The sequence below is a fragment of the Halichoerus grypus genome, chromosome 15, assembly GCF_964656455.1.
Source record: "Halichoerus grypus chromosome 15, mHalGry1.hap1.1, whole genome shotgun sequence".
Classification (NCBI taxonomy): domain Eukaryota; kingdom Metazoa; phylum Chordata; class Mammalia; order Carnivora; family Phocidae; genus Halichoerus; species Halichoerus grypus.
The window spans coordinates 46,503,772-46,524,777 of NC_135726.1; the positions used below are offsets into that span (position 1 = coordinate 46,503,772).

Below are 21,006 nucleotides of genomic sequence, written 5' to 3' on the forward strand. Positions count from 1 at the left end.
ACAGCGGAAGTGGCCGCGCGGGCCGCTGGAGAGTGTAGTCTTTGGGATGGAGAGGTCGTGGGCGAGCAGGCTTCGCCAACGGCAGGGTGACTCTGACATCTGCACCTCTCATGCAACGAAGCTTAGGAGCTCACGTTAAGATGCCCAGACCGCAAGGTGCACATGTTTCTTCTCCGAGGGCCAATGAGATCTTGCAGACCACGAGAGAATCGCAGAAATGCCCGAAGATTCTAGAAAATGTGGTCCTGGCGCCCCGCCGGTGTTACTGAGGCGGGTGGACAGACTGTGCGCACTGACCTTCAGCGGCACGGGTGAACTGGGGTAACCCACGCCAAGGCTCCGCCCTGTGTGCCCTTCCAGGAGCAGAAACCAGGGTCCGGATTGGGGCGAGTGGGCGCAGCTCAGGGCAAAGATCTTGGGGAACGAAGCAGTGGAGTGACGCTCTGTTGGGACTCCGGGATAGGAGCGACACCGGCCTTGGTGCGCCAGTCCGCGCAGGGAACGCCAAGGCTATTTTCTAGGAGAGCGGGATCGGCTTGGGCTAACTCCCGGGATATTGGTGGATGGCTCTAGTCCTGTGTCCCTGGGACATTGGTGGGTGGGGAGGCGGGACTTGAGACCAAGAGCAAAAGGCCCCCTGGTGGTAGAAGTAGTAGTGTGGTGAGGAACCGTGGCTTGATCCAGAAATCCCTGGGTTTTTTATTGGAAGCTAGGTGCCACTTAGGGGAAATTTACCGGAGTTGTGGTTGGGAAGTGGGGGGATGGGGTGTGAAGAGGAAGCAGAACTTGACAGTTTTGTTCATAATGAATTTTTTTGCATTAATTTTGATTTTCAGAGATACCACCTTAAAATACTTATCTTGATTACTGAGTTTTTATGGTGCCCCCTTATATTTTGCCCCCGGAGTCCCAGCTGTAGGGAAAGGCATGAATGGATCTTACACTATATGAACTTCATTGGCACCTATTGGCCTGTAGTCTTGACAGGAAGTGAGGGCTTGGCTTCTGGGCATTAAGTAGCCAGAAAGAGGACTTTGGGAGCTTACCCTGAATTGCTGAATTGTGAGTTATCTTTTCTTTCCTGACTTCCTTAATATCCACAATTCCCTGATAACTGAACCTTCCAAAGCCCCACCCACCAGGCACCTCCAAGACCTATCATGATGCAAATATTCAGAGACTACTCTTGAATCTTCACATCCCACTCCAGAATCTCTTCCAATATCCCTTTACCTGGAGAAGTAAAAAAACAAAGTTTGTGTGTTAGTATCAGCCTACCCCATTGGATGGTGTTCAGGAAGGATCAACCTAGCGCCCTATTCCTGTCCTGCTGGCACAGCTCACAAAGGGTTTCATATCCATTAATGTGGAATGCTTGTTAACAGAACTCAGTTAAGAACCAAAATCAGGCATGGGGCTATGAAGAGCACACATGAAATGGAAGGACTGAAAGCTTTAGAGAAGGGATTGGGGTGCAGGGGGTGGGAGGTGGGATCCTGAGATAATCCAGATCCCTATGTGTAGACATGTTTACACAGTCAGTGAAGAGAGACCCAAGCTGATAGGTTACCTATAATAAGTCAAACATAATATAACAGCAGGTCAGGTGATGATGTGACTCTGCGAACTTACTCCCCTTTCTTTCCTTCAGGGAAGGAAAAGGGGCTGGAGGTTGAATCAATCACTAGTTCATGCCTGTGTAACGAAGCCTCCATAAAAAAACAAAAAGATGGGAGTTTGGAGAGCTTCCAGATTGAAGACTCGGGGAGAGTGGTGCACTCAGCATGAAAGCTCTGTGACCCTTCCCCATACCTTGCCCTATGCATCTCTTCCATGTGGCTGTTCCTATATTATCCTTCTATAATAAAATGGTAATCTGGTAAGTAAAATATTTCTCTAAATTCTGTGACAATTGAGCCTGAAAGTAATCTATGACTTAGAAATTAAGGCAGAAAACAAAGGACCTAGTAATCACATTTCAGGTCAGAAAACTAACATAAAAGTAGGATATGAGATAGGGAAGAAATAATCAGATGAGGGTGGGGGGTGGGGCACTTGGGATGCAGGAGGCAGGAAGAAGTGCAGTTTGTGCATAAAATCATTAGAGAGAGACAGTCTTTGGGGAGGTGTGTGCACAAGGATCGTGGCTAGATTGGAAGATGACAGATGCCCCTGAAAGGTATATTCAGGGGTTGACACAATAAAAAACAAGAGAAAGTCAAGTGTAGAGTCTTTCCCATCTTGTGCACAGATGGGAGGAGAGCATGGATAACATCAGCAGGTGATGGGCAAATGGGGAGTAGACAAATGGGGAGTAAATAAGGACAGCAAACAGCCCCTCAAGAGGGAGATGAGGAAAATGAGCACAATCCTGTCCTCAGAAAGACACACAGCAGTTAAATCTCATGCAGAAACTCAGGTTCAAGGGTAAGAGATGGCTGCCCACACCTCTGCTATGTCACCTGCAGCCGCAGGGTGGTGGGCAACACCTTCTTGCTCCAAAAGAGTTGGCCACAGAAGTCAGAGCAGGTCCCACACCGAAGCTCCAGAAGGGAGGAGGTTCCACAGTGAGAGAAAAAACACAAAGTAAACATAGTATCTGTTATTTTTAAACATTTTTTTAAATTATTTTTATTTATGTATTTAACAGAGAGAGAGAGAGCACAAGCAGGCAGAGCGGCAGACAGAGGGAGAGGGAGAAGCAGGCTCTCCGCCGAGCAGGGAGCCCGATGCGGGGCTCGATCCCAGGCCCTGGGATCATGACCTGAGCCGAAGGCAGCCACTCAACCGACTGAGCCACCCAGGCGCCCCTGTTTATTTTTATAATAAAATATTTCATATACATTCAAGTAGAGATGGGTACAGTGACAGAAAATAAGGTCAAGGAATCAGATAAGACACCACAGAGATGTAATGACGGATAAATAAATGATATGTAAGGGAGTTTATCCACATATGCAGACTTCATATGTTCACGTAAATACTTGTATTTGTGCATCATTCAGTAGAGAGGTTTACACAGACTGCACTCACATTGTGAAGTCAACAGGAGATGAAGTAAAAACAAAGCAGTTATCGAGTATCAGTCTTTTTTTTTTTAAAGATTTTATTTATTGACAGAGAGACACAGCAGGAGAGGGAACACAAGCAGGGGGAGTGGGAGAGGGAGAAGCAGGCTTCCCGCTGAGCAGGGAGCCCGATGCGGGGCTCGATCCCAGGATCCTGGGATCATGACCTGAGCTGAAGGCAGACGCCCAACGCCTGAGCCACCCAGGCGCCCCGAGTATCAGTCTGTCTTGTGAGACACACACAAACACAGCTCCTCGCCTCCCTTCTAAACACCGCCACTGCCTTCAGCAGTAGGTGGCAATTCCAGCCTCGGCCACTTCTCTCACAGTGTCACAGACATGGAAGTACATATCACAGAACTCACTAGAAACAAAAGCCAGGAAGTACAGAGGCTGTGGAAGACAGACTTCAAGTAGGAGGGATTATTAAGTCCAGGAGAGGGATTCCGAGAGGATCCAGACGCCTGCACAAAGTCCAGGCAGTGAGCATCAGTTTAATGGAAACCCTAAAATACATAGAAAAGATATAAAAATAATTATAAAAATAGTCAACGAGGCAAAGCAATACTTAAGAGATCTTATATCCTAAAATACATATATAGCTATATATGCTATTTTAAAAATCAAGGCAGAAACAAAAGGGGTGCTACACACCTCTAAATTTATGCATTCCAGTTTAACTCTAAAATTAATCTGGAGATCTATCATGAAAAAAATGGGAAAGTGTCTAACTCAACTGATGGGACAAAGAAAATAATCATTAGTAAGTAACTGCAAATAAATACCCAACCAAGACAAAAAAGCATGGCACCTCTTATGGGGAAAGGCTGAAAGGGGGATAGAGGAAAAAACTGTGACCCTCAAAGGAAAATAAGACAGAAGAAATCAGGCCAGAATATTAAGGAATTGGAAATGAGTCTCCGTTATCGGAAAAGGAACACAACAAACGGCAAGAGAGGAAAGAAGGAGGCAAAAGTCACCGACTCCAGGGGTGTGGAGGTCCACGAGAATGAAGGAGGCAGGAAGAGAGGTGGAGTGTGTACATAAAATCATTCCCTAGAGCTGTGCTGTCCAATGACGCAGCCACTCATCACATGTGGCTACTGAGCACTAGAAACATGGCTAGTTTGAATTGAGAAACGGTACAGATATAAAATACACTCCAGGGGCACCTGGTGGCTCAGTCGGTTAAGCATCTGCCTTCCGCTCAGGTCGTGATCCCAGGGTCCTGGGATCGAGCCCCGCATCGGGCTCCTTGCTCAGCGGGGAGCCTGCTTCTCCCTCTCCCACTCCCCCTGCTTGTGTTCCCTCTCTCGCTGTGTCTCTCTCTGTCAAATAAATAAATAAAATCTTAAAAAAAAAAAACTATCCCAATCACAGACCGGCAAGCTGAAGAATTTTAAACTGTTAAGGGTCACTGTCTTGATTATCACCATGACATGAGATCAAAACAAAATCAGCACATGCCATATAGACTGGATGTCTCATCTGAAATAGATATATGCTGTGCATGGAGAAGCACTGAACTTATCCAGGGGGCAGCATGCCAGGAGGTGCCACACATGTATCTGGGTGTGCACCTGAACGGAGTGATCAAACTCTCATCCCCACAGCTCCGCTGTCCTTCACTGGCACTGCAGGGGTGGACCTGGGAGGGGAATCCACATCCTGGTGATACCATGGGGAAAGAGACACTTTGGGATTTTGCCCTGATTTCTGAGGGGTATTTTCTCTTCTCCCTCTGGGTTATATTTTCTTGCTGTCCACCTGTCTACCATTTTGCCACCCCAAGCTGTAGCCCAACTCATCTCCTCGGCCTTTCTCAGTGCAAATGTTGAAAGTTTAGTCTTACCTCTTTAATCTCTACAAGATTTGCCCAAAATTCAGACCTAAAAGAATAAAAACAAGTTTGCTTGAGAAGGTTCAGCCTCCCCCTTCTTAGGGGAACCCTTAAGGAAACATCAGCCCAGTGTCTCCCCATCTCTGCTCAACAACTCCTTGTGACCTCTCCTTCAGGAGCAGAAGGCAAATTCTTAACCTAGGCCCACCTGCCTCCATGAACTGTAATACAGCACGGACACACAGAGAACAATAACTCAATATAATTTAACATAATACAAAGTCAGGGAGGGATGCCCATCATGAAATGTTTAAGCAATAAAGCTGCAGTGACGGGGAGGGACGGGAAATAGTACAGGACTCTAGAGATGGGCTGGAAGTGAGTCCCGAGAAACTCTACATCCTGGTAGAGGTAGGGTGCGGGCAATCAGACTCTGAAGAGAAAGGTAAGCCAAAATTCTATCTATGCAAACACACACAAGATCACATCAGATAGAATCAGGTAGGTTAGGAATGACAGAAAGCAAAGGAAACAATTGAAAATGTGAAGGTTTCTCCATAAATCATTAGGAGGGTAAATGCCAGACACACCTCCAGAATGTGTTTATAGTAGTATTTCTTCAATTAACAAGGCAAAGGTTGGAGCAGCAAGGAGAGATGGAGGCCAGGCACTTCCCCTGGATCATCAATGTGAACCTGGCAGCAAGCCACTCTGGATGCTACCATTTTCCCCATGACGAATCAAAGCCACAGTGAGGCTCATTGGTGGGTTCAAGGTCAGAGAGCTAATGAGGCTCATTGGTGGGTTCAAGGTCAGAGAGCTAATAAAGGTTGCATCTGGGATCTGAATGAGGCGGTTGGCCTCCCAGGCCTGTTCCTGATGCTCAATGACTAAAAATCTTAGTGGTAAGTACAAGTGGGGCGCCTGGGTGGTTCAGTCGTTAAGCGGCTGCCTTTGGTTCAGGTCATGACCCCAGGGTCCTGGGATTGAGTCCTGCATCAGGCTCCCTGCTCTGCAGGAAGCCTGCTTCTCCCTCTGCCACTCCCCCTGCTTGTGCTCCTCTCTCGCTCTGTCATATAAATAAATAAAAACTTTTTTTTTTAAAGTACAAAGTATCTCTCCAAATCCCTCAAGTTATTCTTTTCTGTTAGTATTTGTTCTGTGAGCTAGACAAGGCAGAAGAAAAGGGAGAAAATGAAAACTCAGGAAAGTAAACACACTTCTAAACTGATGCATGGTCAAAGAAGAAAATGCAACATACCCAACGATAAAATTGCATTTGGCATAGGGACCTAAGCCTGTATGAGGTCTCTCATCCAAAGCTATGAAATAAATCCTACAAAAATAAGAGATCCACTCACTGAGTAACATTTTAAAGGGTTTGGGAAGGTAGTCCTATTATCTATTACTAAAAGAGTCAAACCAGGGTTATAGTTTTTAAACAAAACAAAAATCCCTAAACCTCCTTAACTGGCTGTTCCTTTTACAAGAACTATGTATATCTGTCAAAAAAATAAGATATTAAAGAAATTGGGGGGGCGCCTGGGTGGCTCAGTCGTTAAGCGTCTGCCTTCGGCTCAGGTCATGATCCCAGGGTCCTGGGATCGAGCCCCGCATCGGGCTCCCTGCTCGGCGGGAAGCCTGCTTCTCCCTCTCCCACTCCCCCTGCTTGTGTTCCCTCTCTCGCTGTGTCTCTCTCTCTGTCAAATAAATAAATAAAATCTTAAAAAAAAAAAAAAAGAAATTGGGGAATTATTACTAATAGTAAGGTACCAAAGTCAGGAACATATTTTCCCTTAAAAGAAAAAAAATCCGGGCGCCTGGGTGGCTCAGTTGGTTAAGCGACTGCCTTTGGCTCAGGTCATGATCCTGGAGTCCTGGGATCGAGTCCCACATCGGGCTCCCAGCTCAGCGGCGAGCCTGCTTCTCCCTCTGACCTTCTCCCCTCTCATGCTGTTTCTCTCTCTCTCTCGCTCTCTAATACATAAATAAATAAAATCTTTAAAAAAAAAAAAAAATCCAGGGGCGCCTGGGTGGCTCAGTCGTTAAGCGTCTGCCTTAGGCTCAGGTCATGATCCCAGGGTCCTGGGATCGAGCCCCACAAGGGGCTCCCTGCTCAGCGGGAAGCCTGCTTCTCCCTCTCCCACTCCCCCCGCTTGTGTTCCCTCTCTCGCTGTGTCTCTCTCTGTCAGATAAATAAATAAAATCTTTAAAAAAAAAAAAAAAGTTTATGGATAATGGGGCGCCTGGGTGGCTCAGTCGTTAAGCGTCTGCCTTAGGCTCAGGTCATGATCCCAGGGTCCTGGGATCGAGCCCCACAAGGGGCTCCCTGCTCAGCGGGAAGCCTGCTTCTCCCTCTCCCACTCCCCCTGCTTGTGTTCCCTCTCTCGCGGTGTCTCTGTCAAATAAATAAATAAAATCTTTTTTAAAAAAATCCAAAATAACTTGCTATGCCTTTCACAGCAATTTCTCAAAATAAATTTTTATGAAGCCTAGGACAATCAAAACTAAAAGTTGGTTTTATTAACAACATAAAATCCCCAAAGCCACTGTAACTGGCTGTCCTTATCACAGACATTCCACTAAATAATACAGCTAACAAGAATGGGATTTTTAAAAGGTTGGGGCCCTATAGTATAAATACACTCCTAACCAGGTATTCACTCATTTAATAAACCTGAATCCATTGGCCAACCCTTCCCGCGGAAGGTGCTGCAAAAAACACCTGCCAAGGGGCGCCTGGGTGGCTCAGTCGGTTAGCGTCTGCCTTCGGCTCAGGTCATGGTCCCAGGGTCCTGGGATTGAGCCCCACAACCGGCTCTCCGCTCAGAGGGGAGGCTGCTTCTCTTTCTCCCTGTGCCTGCCGCTCCCCCTCCTTGTGCGGGCTGTTAAATAAATACGTAAAATCTTAAAAAAAAAAACCTACCAAAAAATGAAAGGGCGTTTTACCCGGGTGGGCTGGAAAATGCCTGCTTTTACCTTTAATACCAAGACCCTGCCAGTCAGAGGTCTGATCAGCCTCCGCGCGGGCGCCCACCTAGTCCGGCTGGAAACCAGAAAGAGCTGGAGGTTTAACCGCTCGGGTTTCCAGCCCGAGTCCCGACTCTCGCCGTCGCGACAGCCGAATTCCCAGGCACGCAGGACGGACCCGGAGGACTTCACGCCGCGCGGACCCGAACGTCCCACGTCCGGCGGTCTCTTCCCAGCCCAACGTAAGGCTCTGAAACCACGTTCAGCCCCATCTGCCTGCACAGCTTCTTCCGGCCTCGCGCTTGCCTGTGCCTTCGCGTGGGGGGCGGGCTTCCGGAAACAGTGGCCAATGGGAAACACGATTAAATACACTGGACTCGGTTTCAAAGCAACACCGAGGAAGAAAGGAAGAATGCAGGTATCTCAAATATAGACAGAGGCCTTAGCCAATGGATGTGCAAAAAAGGAAGGGCTCGCCTCTCATTGACCAATAAAAAGTGTTTACGGCCGACCCGCCTACAAAGAGTAACGAAGGTTTCTTGCGGGAGTCCAGGCAAGAACGCTTGCTCTGGGCGCCTCACCCCCACTTTGCAATCATCTTTCGCGCTGTTGGCTGAATCGTCTAGGAGATTTGCACTCGGCGACGGAGACCCCCTGTCCTCGTCCAGGTGTTACGACCCCTGAACTCCGAGACCTGACTTTGCACACAGCAGGTCTCATTATCAATGGGCTAATAAATAATAAAATAAAGGAAATGGACAGTGAAGACATTAATGAATGAAATCAAACAGACACTTGCGGTGCCGGGCCCCTTCTTTGCAAAACCAAATCCAGGGGCAAAACCAAATCCAATACGTTTCTAACCAGCAATCAGAGTACAGCAAACTCCTCTTTGTGTGGGTATCTGGAACTGTCTTTGGGGTAACATTTAAAAATTTCTAATTCGAAGGGATCCATGGCCCTCGTGTGTGTGTGTTTGTGTGTGTGTGTGTGTGTCTTTCTTGGCATCCCCTGGGATCCGCGGGCCCCTCGACTCCAGTCTCCACCCACGGAATTCAGAGCCCCATTCTTCTACTCCGCGATTGTCTTCCAAATAGAGGAAACAGTATTTTGCAGACTGGCTCTCTGGTTCTGATCTAGGCGGTCGCGTTGGTGTCCAGACAGTGCTGTGCGTGTGGACCGTGGTTTTGAGTGAAGGGAGAGCAGGAAACAGACCGTGACTGACAGACGTGCGTTCCTAAGCCTGGATTGGTCACAGCTGGAAGAAGAGTCTCCCTAACGTCCCCAGGGGCCAAATGGAGGCCTAGTGGGAGGTACAGCACGGCTGAAAATGACTGGCGGGGGCGAGTCCTTCCAACAACAAAGGAGCTAGTGGGAGGCCTGCGAGGCTGGGCCAATCCGGCTGTGAGTGACCCGCGGGGGCCAGCCCTCCTAACAACAAAAGGCCCCTAGGAAGGAATCCTGCACACCAAGGGACGCTGAGGCGTTGCTATGGGAACTTAGGGTCGTCCAGGTCTTGATTAGCTCCTTTCTCCCACAATTTTTCTTTCTCTAACTGGCTCTTATATCCCTATGAGGCCTCAGTGTGCCGTCTCCCACGGCAGAGTTTTTTCTAGTGTCGGGGCTGTTTCCTAAATCACTGCGCTAATCTCACTCCTCTGCTCCTGATTACCCCAAACATTTGTCGCGTGCTGGCTCTTGTCCCTGCTAGACCGGCTCTCTCGCCGGCTACTGAGAGGGCAGTTGGGATTTTGGAAGAGGGGGCAGGTGCAGGGTACCCGTGGCGGGGTGGGAGGGTGGGGGGACGGGCTCCTCCACACCTTTGCCCACTCAGGTTCCCCAAGGCTGTGACAGGAGAATCCTTATCTTTTCCGCGAGGTTTTAAATTGAGACACTTGGGACGAGGGCAGAATTGCAGCATGATAGAAGCTGGGGGAAGGGGGAGATGGGAAAGGTGGGAGATGCATCAACTAAGGCGGTATCTTTATTACTTTATTCCGGTATTTTTATCTTTATTTTACACCATACCTTTGCCTAATCACGTTTCTCTGTCTCTACCAGGCGCCCCTTTCCCCTGGGGCGGGGGTGGGGGTGGGGGTTGAGGGGATGTTAGTCCCCAGTCTCTGCTCCCTTGGCCTGAATTGGAATTAGTCCCTTTATTATTTTTTTTTTTTTAAAGATTTTATCTATTTATTTGACAGAGAGAGACAAAGCAAGAGAAGGAACACAAGCAGGGGGAGTGGGAGAGGGAGAAGCAGGCTTCCCGCTAAGCAGGGAGCCCAATGCGGGGCTCCATGAGGGGCTCCATCCCAGGACTCTGGGATCATGACCTGAGCCGAAGGCAAACGCTTAACGACTGAGCCACCCAGGCGCCCCAGTCCCAGAGCTTTCAGTTTCAGTGTACATATCTTGGCTGGAAGGGATGGCGTCATTGGACTTTTAAAATATTCAATTTTCGCTAAGTTATATTTATCACTCTCTTCCTTTATGTATACTGAATTTTGTTTCTTACATGCAAAAGTATTCTTATCCTGCAATTAAAAAAAACCACTCCTTTATTTTCTTCTAATTCTGTAATAGTTTCTGATTTTTACATTTCCTTTGGAGTTGATTTTGGGGGTACGGTGTGAGGTAGAGATGAATTTGCATGTCATCCTTGTGCAGCAGCCATGCTAATCTTCTCTGTATCATTCCAATTTTAGTATATGTGCTGCTGAAGGGAGCAAGGTGTGAGGTAGATATGTAACCATCCCTCCCCCCATGGATAAACAACTGTCCACACACCATTTACAGAACAATCATTCTTTCCATCTCTCTTCTGTTTGTGTTACTGTCCCAATACCATACTGAAGCTTTATGGAATATTTGGCTCTTGATAAGGCAAGTCCTTCCATTATGTAATTATCTTCCAAACGTTTCTGGCTCTTCTGGCCCATTTTGTCTTCCACCTGAGAATTACAATGAGCTAGTCAATTCTATTATTAAAAACTGATGCTGGTATTCTGATTGAGATTGCCTAGAACTTATAGATTATTTTAGAAAGAAGTGACATTTTGGAGCACCTGGCTGGCTCAGTGGGAAGAACGTGGGACTCTTGATCTCAGGGTCATGAGTTCAAGCGCCATGTTGGGTATAGAGATAATGTAAACAAACAAACAAACTTTAAATATATAGAGAGAGGTACAATTATTCATAGCTTTTTTAAAAAGATTTTATTTATTTATTTGAAGAGAGAGACACAGCGAGAGAGCGAATACAAGCAGGGGGAGTGGGAGAGGGAGAAGCAGACTTCCCGCTGAGCAGGGAGCCCGATGCGGGGCTCGATCCCAGGATCCTGGGATCATGACCTGAGCTGAAGGCAGACGCTTAACGACTGAGCCACCCAGGTGCCCCTATTCATAGTTTTTAAATGTAGAAAATAAGACCAGAAAAGGCATTAGAAGGATTTGTCCAATGTAACACAGCAAATGGAAAGCATGGATTTGTACCACAAAGATAGCTTCTGAGTCTGCAAGCTAAGTCACAACGATACACTGCCACTTTTGGACTTTTTTTTTTTTTTTTTTAATTTTGCTTTATTTTCCCCTTCCCTTCAGGCATTTTTAATTGGTTTACTTCATCTATTTAATTATATAGGAAAAAGTCAATGTTCTCCCTCCACTTCATCCTCTGACCCAGTCCCAGTGTTAACAAGATGATGAACATCTTTCCTTAATGTTCTCCAGCATTCATATAAGTATTTGCAAACATATGAAAGTATATATAAAGTTTCATGTTTTCATTATTTTATTATAAACCATTTTACTTTTTTCATTTTTACTTTTTTACATTTTACTTTTTGAAGTGATAGATATCACTTCAGAACTGTAGATAAACAGCAAACTCATTCCTTGTAAGAGTTAGGTATCTTCCATTATATGATAGGATATAATAGGATAATAATAATTTAAGATGTTGAAATACTTTTATCACCAAAACTAAAGCTTCAATAAATTACTTTTATTTGTATCTTCATGAGTTGTTACTAGGGAAGGCCGTAAGATTCACCTCTGATTTACCTTCAGGCTCTGTCCAACCAGGAAATGAAAGTTAAGGCATAGTTGCAAAATGCCTAAAGGATTGAAAGTGTGACACATACACACACACACACACACACACACACACACACACACACACACACACACACCATCTGCAAAGACTAGGGGATTGTTTTTGGTTCCAGCTAAAGAAAATTTCTATTGATCACTAGTTCCCCACAAACCAATAGAACAGAGATTTCCATGGCCACATATGACAAAGGATTTAGACTTTGCAAAATTCGTTCACAAAAGCCACTGAATAAATGAATATCAACAACTATAACAAGCAGCCAAAGTAAACCCTGGGGAAGGGGGCAAATATGATCTCCAGAGTTGCCACATTATAATATTCAGGAGTACTGGTTTTCAAAAAAAAATTATAGGAAGAGAGTCCTTCAGACTGAAATGAAATGTCACTAGACAATAACTCAATCCACATGAAGAAATAAAGAACACCAGTTAAGATAATTATATAAGTAAATATACAAGTCAGTGTTCATATATTTTTGGTCTATAATTGTCTTAATTCCTATATGAATTAAAAGACAACTGTATGAGGGCCCCTGGGTGGCTCAGTTGGTTAAGTGACTGCCTTTGGCTCAGGTCATGATCCCAGGGTCCTGGGATCGAGCCCCGTATCGGGCTCCCTGCTTGGCTGGAAGCCTGCTTCTCCCTCTCCCACTCTCCCTGCTTGTGTTCCCTCTCACGCTGTCTTTCTCTCTCTGTCAATTAAAGAAATAAATAAAATCTTTAAAAATAAATTAATTAAAAAAATAAAAGACAACTGTATGAAGCAATAATTATAAATCTGTGTTGATGGCACACAGGCATAAAGACGTAATTTGTGACAATAACAACAAAAAGGGGGGGCAGAGCTGTAAAGGAAGAGAGTTTTTGTATACTACTGAGGCAAAGTTAGTATTAATTCAAGCTAGATAATTATAAGTTTAAGATGTCAATTGTAACAGAAAATCAACAAGAAAACAATGGCTTTGAATGACACACTGGACCAGATGGATTTAACAGATATATTCAGAACATTCCATCTTAAAACAGTAGAATACACATTGTTTTCTAGTACACACAGAACATTCTCCAGAATAAATTACATCTTAGGCCACAAAACAAGCCTCAACAAATTCAAGAATATCAAAGTCATACCATGCATCTTTTCTGACCACAACACTATAAACTAGAAGTCAACCCCAAGAAAAAATCTGTAAAAATATCTCCCTCTCTATAGATAGATAGATAGATAGATAGATAGATAGATAGATAGATAGATAGATAGATAGATAGAGGGGTGCCTGGGTGGCTCAGATGGTTAAGCATCTGCCTTCGGCTCGGGTCATGATCCCAGGGTCCTGGGATCGAGCCCCATGTCCAGCTCCTGGCTCAGCGGGGAGCCTGCTTCTCCCTCTGCCTCTCCCCCTGCTCGTGCTCTCTCTCTCTCTCTCTCTGTGTCTTGAATGAATAAATAAAATCTTTAAAAAAAAAAAAAGATAGATAAAGAAAAAAAGAGAATGGACCCAAATAAATAAAATCATAAATGACAGAGGAGAAATAACCAACACCACAGAAATACACACAATCATAAGAGAATATTATGAAAAAATATATGCCAACAAATTGGACAACCTAGAAGAAGTGGATAAATTCCTAGAAACATATAAATTACCAAAATTGAAGCAGGGAGAAATAAAACATTTCAACTGACCAATAACCAGCAAAGAAACGGAATCAGTAATCAAAAAAATCCCAACAAACAAAAGTTCAAGACCAGATGGCTTTACAGGTGAATTTTAACAAACATTTAAAGAAGAGTTAATACCTATACTTCTCAACCTATTCCAAACAATAGATAAGGAAGGAAAACTTCCAAATTAATCTTATGAAGAGAGCATTACCCTAATATTAAAAACAGGTAAGGACACCACAAAAAAAAAGAACTACAGGCCAATATCCCTGATGAACATAGATGCAAAAATCCTCAACAAAATACTAGCAAACCAAGTCAACAATACATTAAAAAAATCATTCACCACAATCAAGTGGGATTTATTCCTGGAAGAGTGTTTCAATATTCACAAATCAATCAACATGATACATCATATTAATAAAAGAAAGGGTAAGAACCATATAATCATTTCAATAGATGCAGAAAAAGCATTTGACAAAGTACTACATCCATTCATGATAAAAACCCTGAACAAGGTAAGTTTAGAGGGGAACATACCATAATTATATGGTCAACTAATCTTTGATAAAGCAGGAAAGACTATCTAATGGGAAAAAGACAGTCTCTTCAACAAATGGTGCTGGAAAAACTGTACAGCAACATGTACAAGAATGAAACTGGACCACTTTCTTACACCATACACAAAAATAAATTCATAGTGGGTTAAAGACCTAAATGTGAGACCTGAAACCATTAAAATCCTGGAAGAGAGCACAAGCAGTAATTTCTCTGACATTGGCTGTAGCAACTTTTTTCTAGATAGGTCCCCTGCGGGAAGGGAAACAAAAAGCAAAAATAAACTATTGAGACCCATCAAAATAAAAAGTTTCTGTGTAGTGAAGGAAACAATCCACAAAACTAAAAGGCAACCTACTGAATGGGAGAAGATATATTTTTTAAGATTTTATTTATTTATTTGACACAGAGAGAGAGAGACAGACAGAGCACACAAGTAGGGGGAATGGCAGGCAGAGGCAAAGGGAGATGCAGACTCCCCACAGAGCAGGGGAAGCCCAAGGCAGGACTTGATCCCAGGGCCCTGGGATCATGATCTGAGCTGAAGGCAGTCACCCAACCAACTGAGCCACCCAGGCACCCAGGAGAAGATATTTGTAAATGACATATCCAATAAAAGGTTAATATCCAAAATATATAAAGAACTTCTACAACTCAACAGCCAAAACACAAATAATCCAATTAAAAAATGGGCAGAAGACACAGATATGTCTCCAAAGAAGACATACAGATCACCAAAAGACACAGGAAAAGATGCTCATCATCACTCATCATCAGGAAAATGCAATCAAAACTACAGTGAGAGATCACCTCATGCCTGTCGGAATGGCTAAAATCAACAACATAAGAAACAGTGTTGGCAAGGATGTGGAGAAAAAGGAACCCTCTTGCACCATTGCTGGGAATGGAAACTGGTGAAGCCACTGTGGAAAACAGTATGGAGGTTCCTCAAAAAATTAAAAATAGAACTACCTGGGCGCCTGGGTGGTTCAGTAAGTTAAGCAGCTGCCTTTGGCTCAGGTCATGATCCTGGGGTCCTGGGATTGAGCCCCTCATCAGGGCTCCCTGCTTGGCAGGGAGTCTCCTTCTCCCTATGCCCCTCCCCCCTACCCATGTGCACGCTCTCTCTCTCTCTCAAATGAATAAAATCTTTTAAAAAAAATAGAACTACCCTATGATCCAGCAAACACACTATTGGGTATTTTCCTGAAGAATACAAAAACACTAATTCAAAGGGATACATGCATCCCTTTGTTTATAGCAGCATTATTTACAATAGCCAAGATATGGAAGCAGCCCAAGTGTCCATTGACTGATGAATGGATAAAGAAGTTGTGATGTATATATACAATAGAATATTATTCAGCCATAAAAAAGAATGAAATCTTGCCATATGCAACAACATGGATGGAGCTGCAGAGTATAATGCTAAGGGAAATAAGTCAGTCAAAGAAAAAAAAATACCATATGATTCCATTCATATGTGGAATTTAAGAAGACTCACTTTAAAGACTCACTTTAAAAAAAATAAATAAGGGCGCCTGGGTGGCAAATAAATTAATTAAATAAATAATAAATAATAAAGACTCATTTTAGACCCAAAGACACATATAGTTTCAAAGTGAAGTAATAGAAAATTACATTTAGGCAACTGGTAACTCAAAGAGACCTGAGATGGCTATAATAGCATAAAAAAGTAGACTTTAAATGAGAAAAGTTTACAAGAGACAATGAATTATATATTAATTACAGCGTCAGTCTTCAGGAGATATAACAATCATAAACAGAGCCTTATAATATATAAAGCAAAACCTGATAGGATTGAATGAAGAAATAGACAATTTAACAATAATAGCTGAAGACTTCAAGACCCCATATTCATTAATAGACACACAACTAGATAGATCAACAAGGAAAGAGAGGACTTGAACAAAGGGAAAAGACAGAGAGAGAGAGAGGGAGAAAAGAGAGAGAGAGAATCAAGGAACAGACTCTTAATTATAGAGAACAAACTGTAGGTTACCAGAGGGGAGAGGGGTAGGGATAGGGGTCAAATAGGTGATGGGGATTAAGGAGTACAATTGTTGTGATGAGCACTAGGTGATGTATGGAAGTGTTTAATCACTATATTATACATATGAAACTAATATAACACTGTATGTTAACTAACTGGAATTAAAAAAAAAAAACTTAAAAAAAGATGTCAATTGTAGTCCCCATTATAACAAATAAGAAAATAAGTTAAAGATACATAGAAAAAGAAATAAAGAGGGAATCAGAATGGTACACTACAAAAAAAAAATAAAAGGCAGTAATAAGGAAATTTGAGAACAAAATATGTATAACATAAAAAATAAATACCAAAACGGCAGAAATCGCTTATCAGTATTTATTTTTATTCATTTTTATTTTTTTAAAGATTTATTTATTTGAGAGAGAGAGCATGAGTGGGAGGGGCAGAGGGAGAAGGAGAAAGAATCTTGAGCAGACTCCATGCTGAGCACAGAGCCCAAAGCAGGGCTTGATCCTAGGACCCTGAGATCATGACCTGAGCTAACACCAAGAGTCAGATGCTTAACCCACTGCACCACCCAGGTGCCCCAGTAATTAGTTCATTAATTTTTGAAAGATTTTTAATTTATTTATTTGAGAGACAGAGACAGAGAGCATGAGAGAGTGAGCATGAGCAGGGGGAAGGGCAGAAGGAGAAGCAGGCTCCCTGCTGAGTGGGAAGTCTGACATTTGGATCCATCCCAGGACCCTGGGATCATGATCTGCGCGAAGGCAAATGCTTAACCGACTGAGTCACCCAAGGGCCCCTATTTATTTTTTTTTAAAGGTTTTTTTTTTAAGATTTTTAAAAATTTATTTGATAGAGAGAGACACAGCGAGAGAGGGAACACAAGCAGGGGGTGTGGGAGATGGAGAAGCAGGCGTCCCGCAGAGCAGGAAGCCCGATGCGGGGCTCAATCCCAGGACCCTGGGATCATGACCTGAGCCGAAGGCAGACACTTAATGACTGAGTCACCCAGGCACCCCTACCCCTATTTATTTTTTAAGTAGGCTCCATGCCCAGTGCAGAGCCCAAAGCAAGGCTGAACTCATCACTGTGAAATCTTTTTTTTTTTTAAGATTTTATTTATTTGACAGAGAGATAGACAGAAGAGCACAAGCAGAGGGAATAGCAGAGGGAGAGGGAGAAGCAGGCTCTGCACTGAGCAGGGAGCCCGATGCGGGACTCGATTCCAGGACCCTGGGATCATGACCTGAGCTGAAGGCAGATGCTTAACCATCTGAGCCACCCAGGCACCCATGACTATGAAATCTTGAACTGAGCCAAGATCAAGAGTTGGTCACTCAACTGACAGAGCCACCCAGGCATCCCAGTAATTATTTAAATGTAAGTGCCTTAAACTTTCCAATGAAAAGGCAGATATTGGCAGGATGGATTTTTAAAAGGATCTGACTATTTGCTGTCTACAAGAGACTCACTTTATTTATTTTTTATATTTTATTTATTCACTTGAGAGAGAGAAAGAGCAAGCAAGTACGAGTTTGGGAGAGGCAGAGGGAGAGGGAGAAGCAGACTCCCCGCTGAGCAGGGAGCCCAATATGGGGCTTGATCCCAGGACCCAGAAATCATGACCTGAGCTGAAGGCAGATGCTTAACCATCTGAGCCACCCAAGCACCAAGACTCACTTTAGACCCAAAGACACATATAGTTTCAAAGTGAAATAATGGAAAATTACATTTAGGCAATTGGTAACTCAAAGAGATCTGAGATGGCTATAATAGCATAAAAAAGTAGACTTTAAATGAGAAAAGGTGGGTGCCTGGGTGGCTCAGTTGGTTAAGCGACTGCCTTCGGCTCAGGTCATGATCCTGGAGTCCCAGGATCAAGTCCCACATCGGGCTCCCTGCTCAGCAGGGAGTCTGCTTCTCCCTCTGACCCTCCTCCCTCTCATGCTCTCTCTCTATCATTCTCTCTCTCTCTCAATAAATAAATAAAAATCTTTAAAAAAAATAAATGAGAAAAGGTTACAAGAGACAATGAATTTTATATTAATTAAAGTGTCAGTCTTCAGAAGATATAACAATCATAAACATATATGCAGCTAACAATAGAGCCCTATAATATATAAAGCAAAACCTGATAGGATTGAATGAAGAAATAGACAATTCAACAATAATAGCTGAAGACTTCAAGACCCCATATTCATTAATAGACACACAACTAGATAGATCAACAAGGAAATAGAGGACTTGAACAACACTGTAAACCAACTAGAACTAACAGACATATATAAAACACTTCACCTAACATCAGAATAAACATTATTCTCAAGTGTACATGGAACACTCTTTAGGACAGACCATACATTAAGACACACACACACACACACACACACCACAACTCAGTAAATTTATAAACATTGAAACCATACAATATATCTTCCCTGACCAAATGGAATGAAATTAGAAATCAATAGAGAAGGAAATCGACTATTCACAACTACATGAAAATTAAACACAGTGAAACAAACAGTGGATCAATGAAAAAAACCACAACAGAATTTAGACAATACGTTGAGATGAATGAAAACAAACATATCAAAACTTCAAGGCTGCAGCTAACACAGTACTCAGAGGGAAATTCATAGCTATAAATGGCTACATTAAAAACAAAAAAAATCTCAAATCAATAACCTGACTTTCCACCTTAAGGAAGTGGAAAAAGAAGAGCAAATAAACACAAAGTAAGCAGAAGGAAGGAAATGGTAAAGATTAAAAAGGATATAAATAAAATAGTAAATAGAAAAACAACAGAGAATCGGGGTGCCTGGGTGGCTCAGTCATTAAGTGTCTGCCTTTGGATCAGGTCATGATCCCAGGGTCCTGGGATCGAGCCCCGCATCAGGCTCCCTGCTCCGCAGGAAGCCTGCTTCTCCCTCTCTCACTCCCCCTGCTTGTGTTCCCTCTCTCGCTGTGTCTCTCTCTGTCAAATAAATAAAATCTTAAAAAAGAAAGAAAGAAAGAAAGAAAAACAACAGAGAATCAACAAAATAAAAAATTGGTTCCTTGAAAAGACTGACAAAATTGATGGACCAATAGGTAGCCTAAGAAAAATAGAAGATTCAAGTTACTCATATCTGGAATGAAAGTTGGGACATTACTATTGACCTTACAGAAATAAAAAAAATTATAACAGAATATTATGAACAATTTTATAAACAAATCAGATGACTCAGATGAAATGGACAAGTTCCTAGAAACACACAAATTACCATAACCTATTCAAGAGGAGTATGTAACAGTCTTTCTATGACAAATAAGGAGATTGAATCAGAAAGCAAGTAAATACTGTTAATGAAATGAATGTTTGTGTCCCTCTCAAAATTCATATGTTGAAATCCTAACCTTCCAGGGGCGCCTGGGTGGCTCAGTCGTTAAGCGTCTGCCTTCGGCTCAGGTCATGATCCCAGGGTCCTGGGATCAAGCCCCACATCGGGCTCCCTGCTCAGCAGGAGGCCTGTTTCTCCCTCTCCCACTCCCCCTGCTTGTATTCCCTCTCTCACTGTCTCTCTCTCTCTCTGTCAAATGAATAAATAAAATCTTTAAAAAAAAAAAAAAAAGAAATCCTAACCTTCCACATGAAGATATTTCAAGGTGGAGCCTTTGAGAGATAATTAGGCTTAGAGGAAGTCATGAGGGCAGGGTTGCCACGACGGGACTAGTACCCTTATAAGAAGAAACCAGAGAGTGTGCTCTCTCTCTCTCCTTCTGCCATATGAGGATACAGCAAGCAGGCAGCTGTCTGCAAATCAGAAAGAAGGTCCTTACCAGATGCTGAATCTGGTGGGACCTTGACCTTGGACTCCCCAGCTTCCAGAACTGTGAGAAATAAATGTTTGTTGTTTAGGCTACATCATCTATGGTTATTTTATTATAGCACCCCAAAATGACTAAGAAAACGTCTAACAAATAGACGTGGTCTACTGTGGTTTTACTGGTGAATTCTACCGAACATTTAAAGAATTAGCACCAATACTTCTGAAACTCTTCCAAAAAAATAGAAGAGAATGCTTCCAAATTCATTCTATGAGACCAGTATTACCCTAATATCAAAGTCAGATAAATACATCACAGAAAACTACAGACCAATATTCCTTATGAACAGAAATGTAAGAATCCTCAATAAAATACTAGCAAATTGAATTAAGCTGCATATAAAAAAACTATGCAGGGGTGCCTGGGTGACTCCGTTGGTTGGGCGACTGTCTTCGGCTCAGGTCATGATCCTGGAGTCCCAGGATCGAGTCCCACATCGGGCTCCCTGCTCAGCAGGGAGTCTGCTTCTCCCTCTGACCCTCCCCCTCTCATGTTCTCTCTCTATCTCATTCTCTCTCTCAAATAAATAAATGAAATTTTAAAAATAAATAAATAAATAAATAAAAAAATAAAAAAACTATGCACCATGACCAAGTGGGATGTATCCCAGGAATGTAAGGCTGGTTCAACATAGGAAAATCCATGAATGAAATATATCATATTAATAGAACAAAGAGAAAAGGGCATCTATGAAAATTAATAGTGAAAGCTTTCTCCTCTAAGACAAGGAACAAGACAAGGATGTCTGCTCTTGCCACTTCTCTTAACTTTATCATACTGGAAGTTCTAGCCAAGGCAACTGGGCAAGAAAAAGAAGTAAAAGTCATCCAAATTAGAGAGGAAAAAAGCAAAAACTATCTCTGTTCACAGATAATATGATCTTGTATATAGAAAACTCTAAAGAA

General features: G+C 43.0%; 2 long non-coding RNA genes and 1 pseudogene across 3 annotated transcripts; 1 reads left to right on the forward strand and 2 right to left on the reverse strand.

The window, feature by feature from the left end:
- The first annotated feature begins 49 nt into the window (after nucleotides 1-49).
- LOC118553140 (uncharacterized) lies at nucleotides 50-2,764 on the forward strand. The gene is made up of 3 exons (XR_004925845.2): nucleotides 50-311; nucleotides 1,652-1,879; nucleotides 2,651-2,764. It is a non-coding gene; the product is annotated as an uncharacterized LOC118553140 (long non-coding RNA).
- A 324-nt stretch (nucleotides 2,765-3,088) lies between these two features.
- Nucleotides 3,089-8,603, reverse strand: LOC144380280 (uncharacterized). Of its 2 annotated transcripts, XR_013444311.1 has the most exons (3): nucleotides 7,888-8,603; nucleotides 4,921-4,957; nucleotides 3,089-3,574 (listed from the first exon to the last, which is right to left on the reverse strand). It is a non-coding gene; the product is annotated as an uncharacterized LOC144380280 (long non-coding RNA). The 2 variants fall into 2 exon arrangements; XR_013444310.1 differs by lacking the exon at nucleotides 4,921-4,957.
- A 1,915-nt stretch (nucleotides 8,604-10,518) lies between these two features.
- Nucleotides 10,519-10,604, reverse strand: LOC118553169 (U6 spliceosomal RNA; annotated as a pseudogene).
- Nucleotides 10,605-21,006: the final 10,402 nt, after the last annotated feature.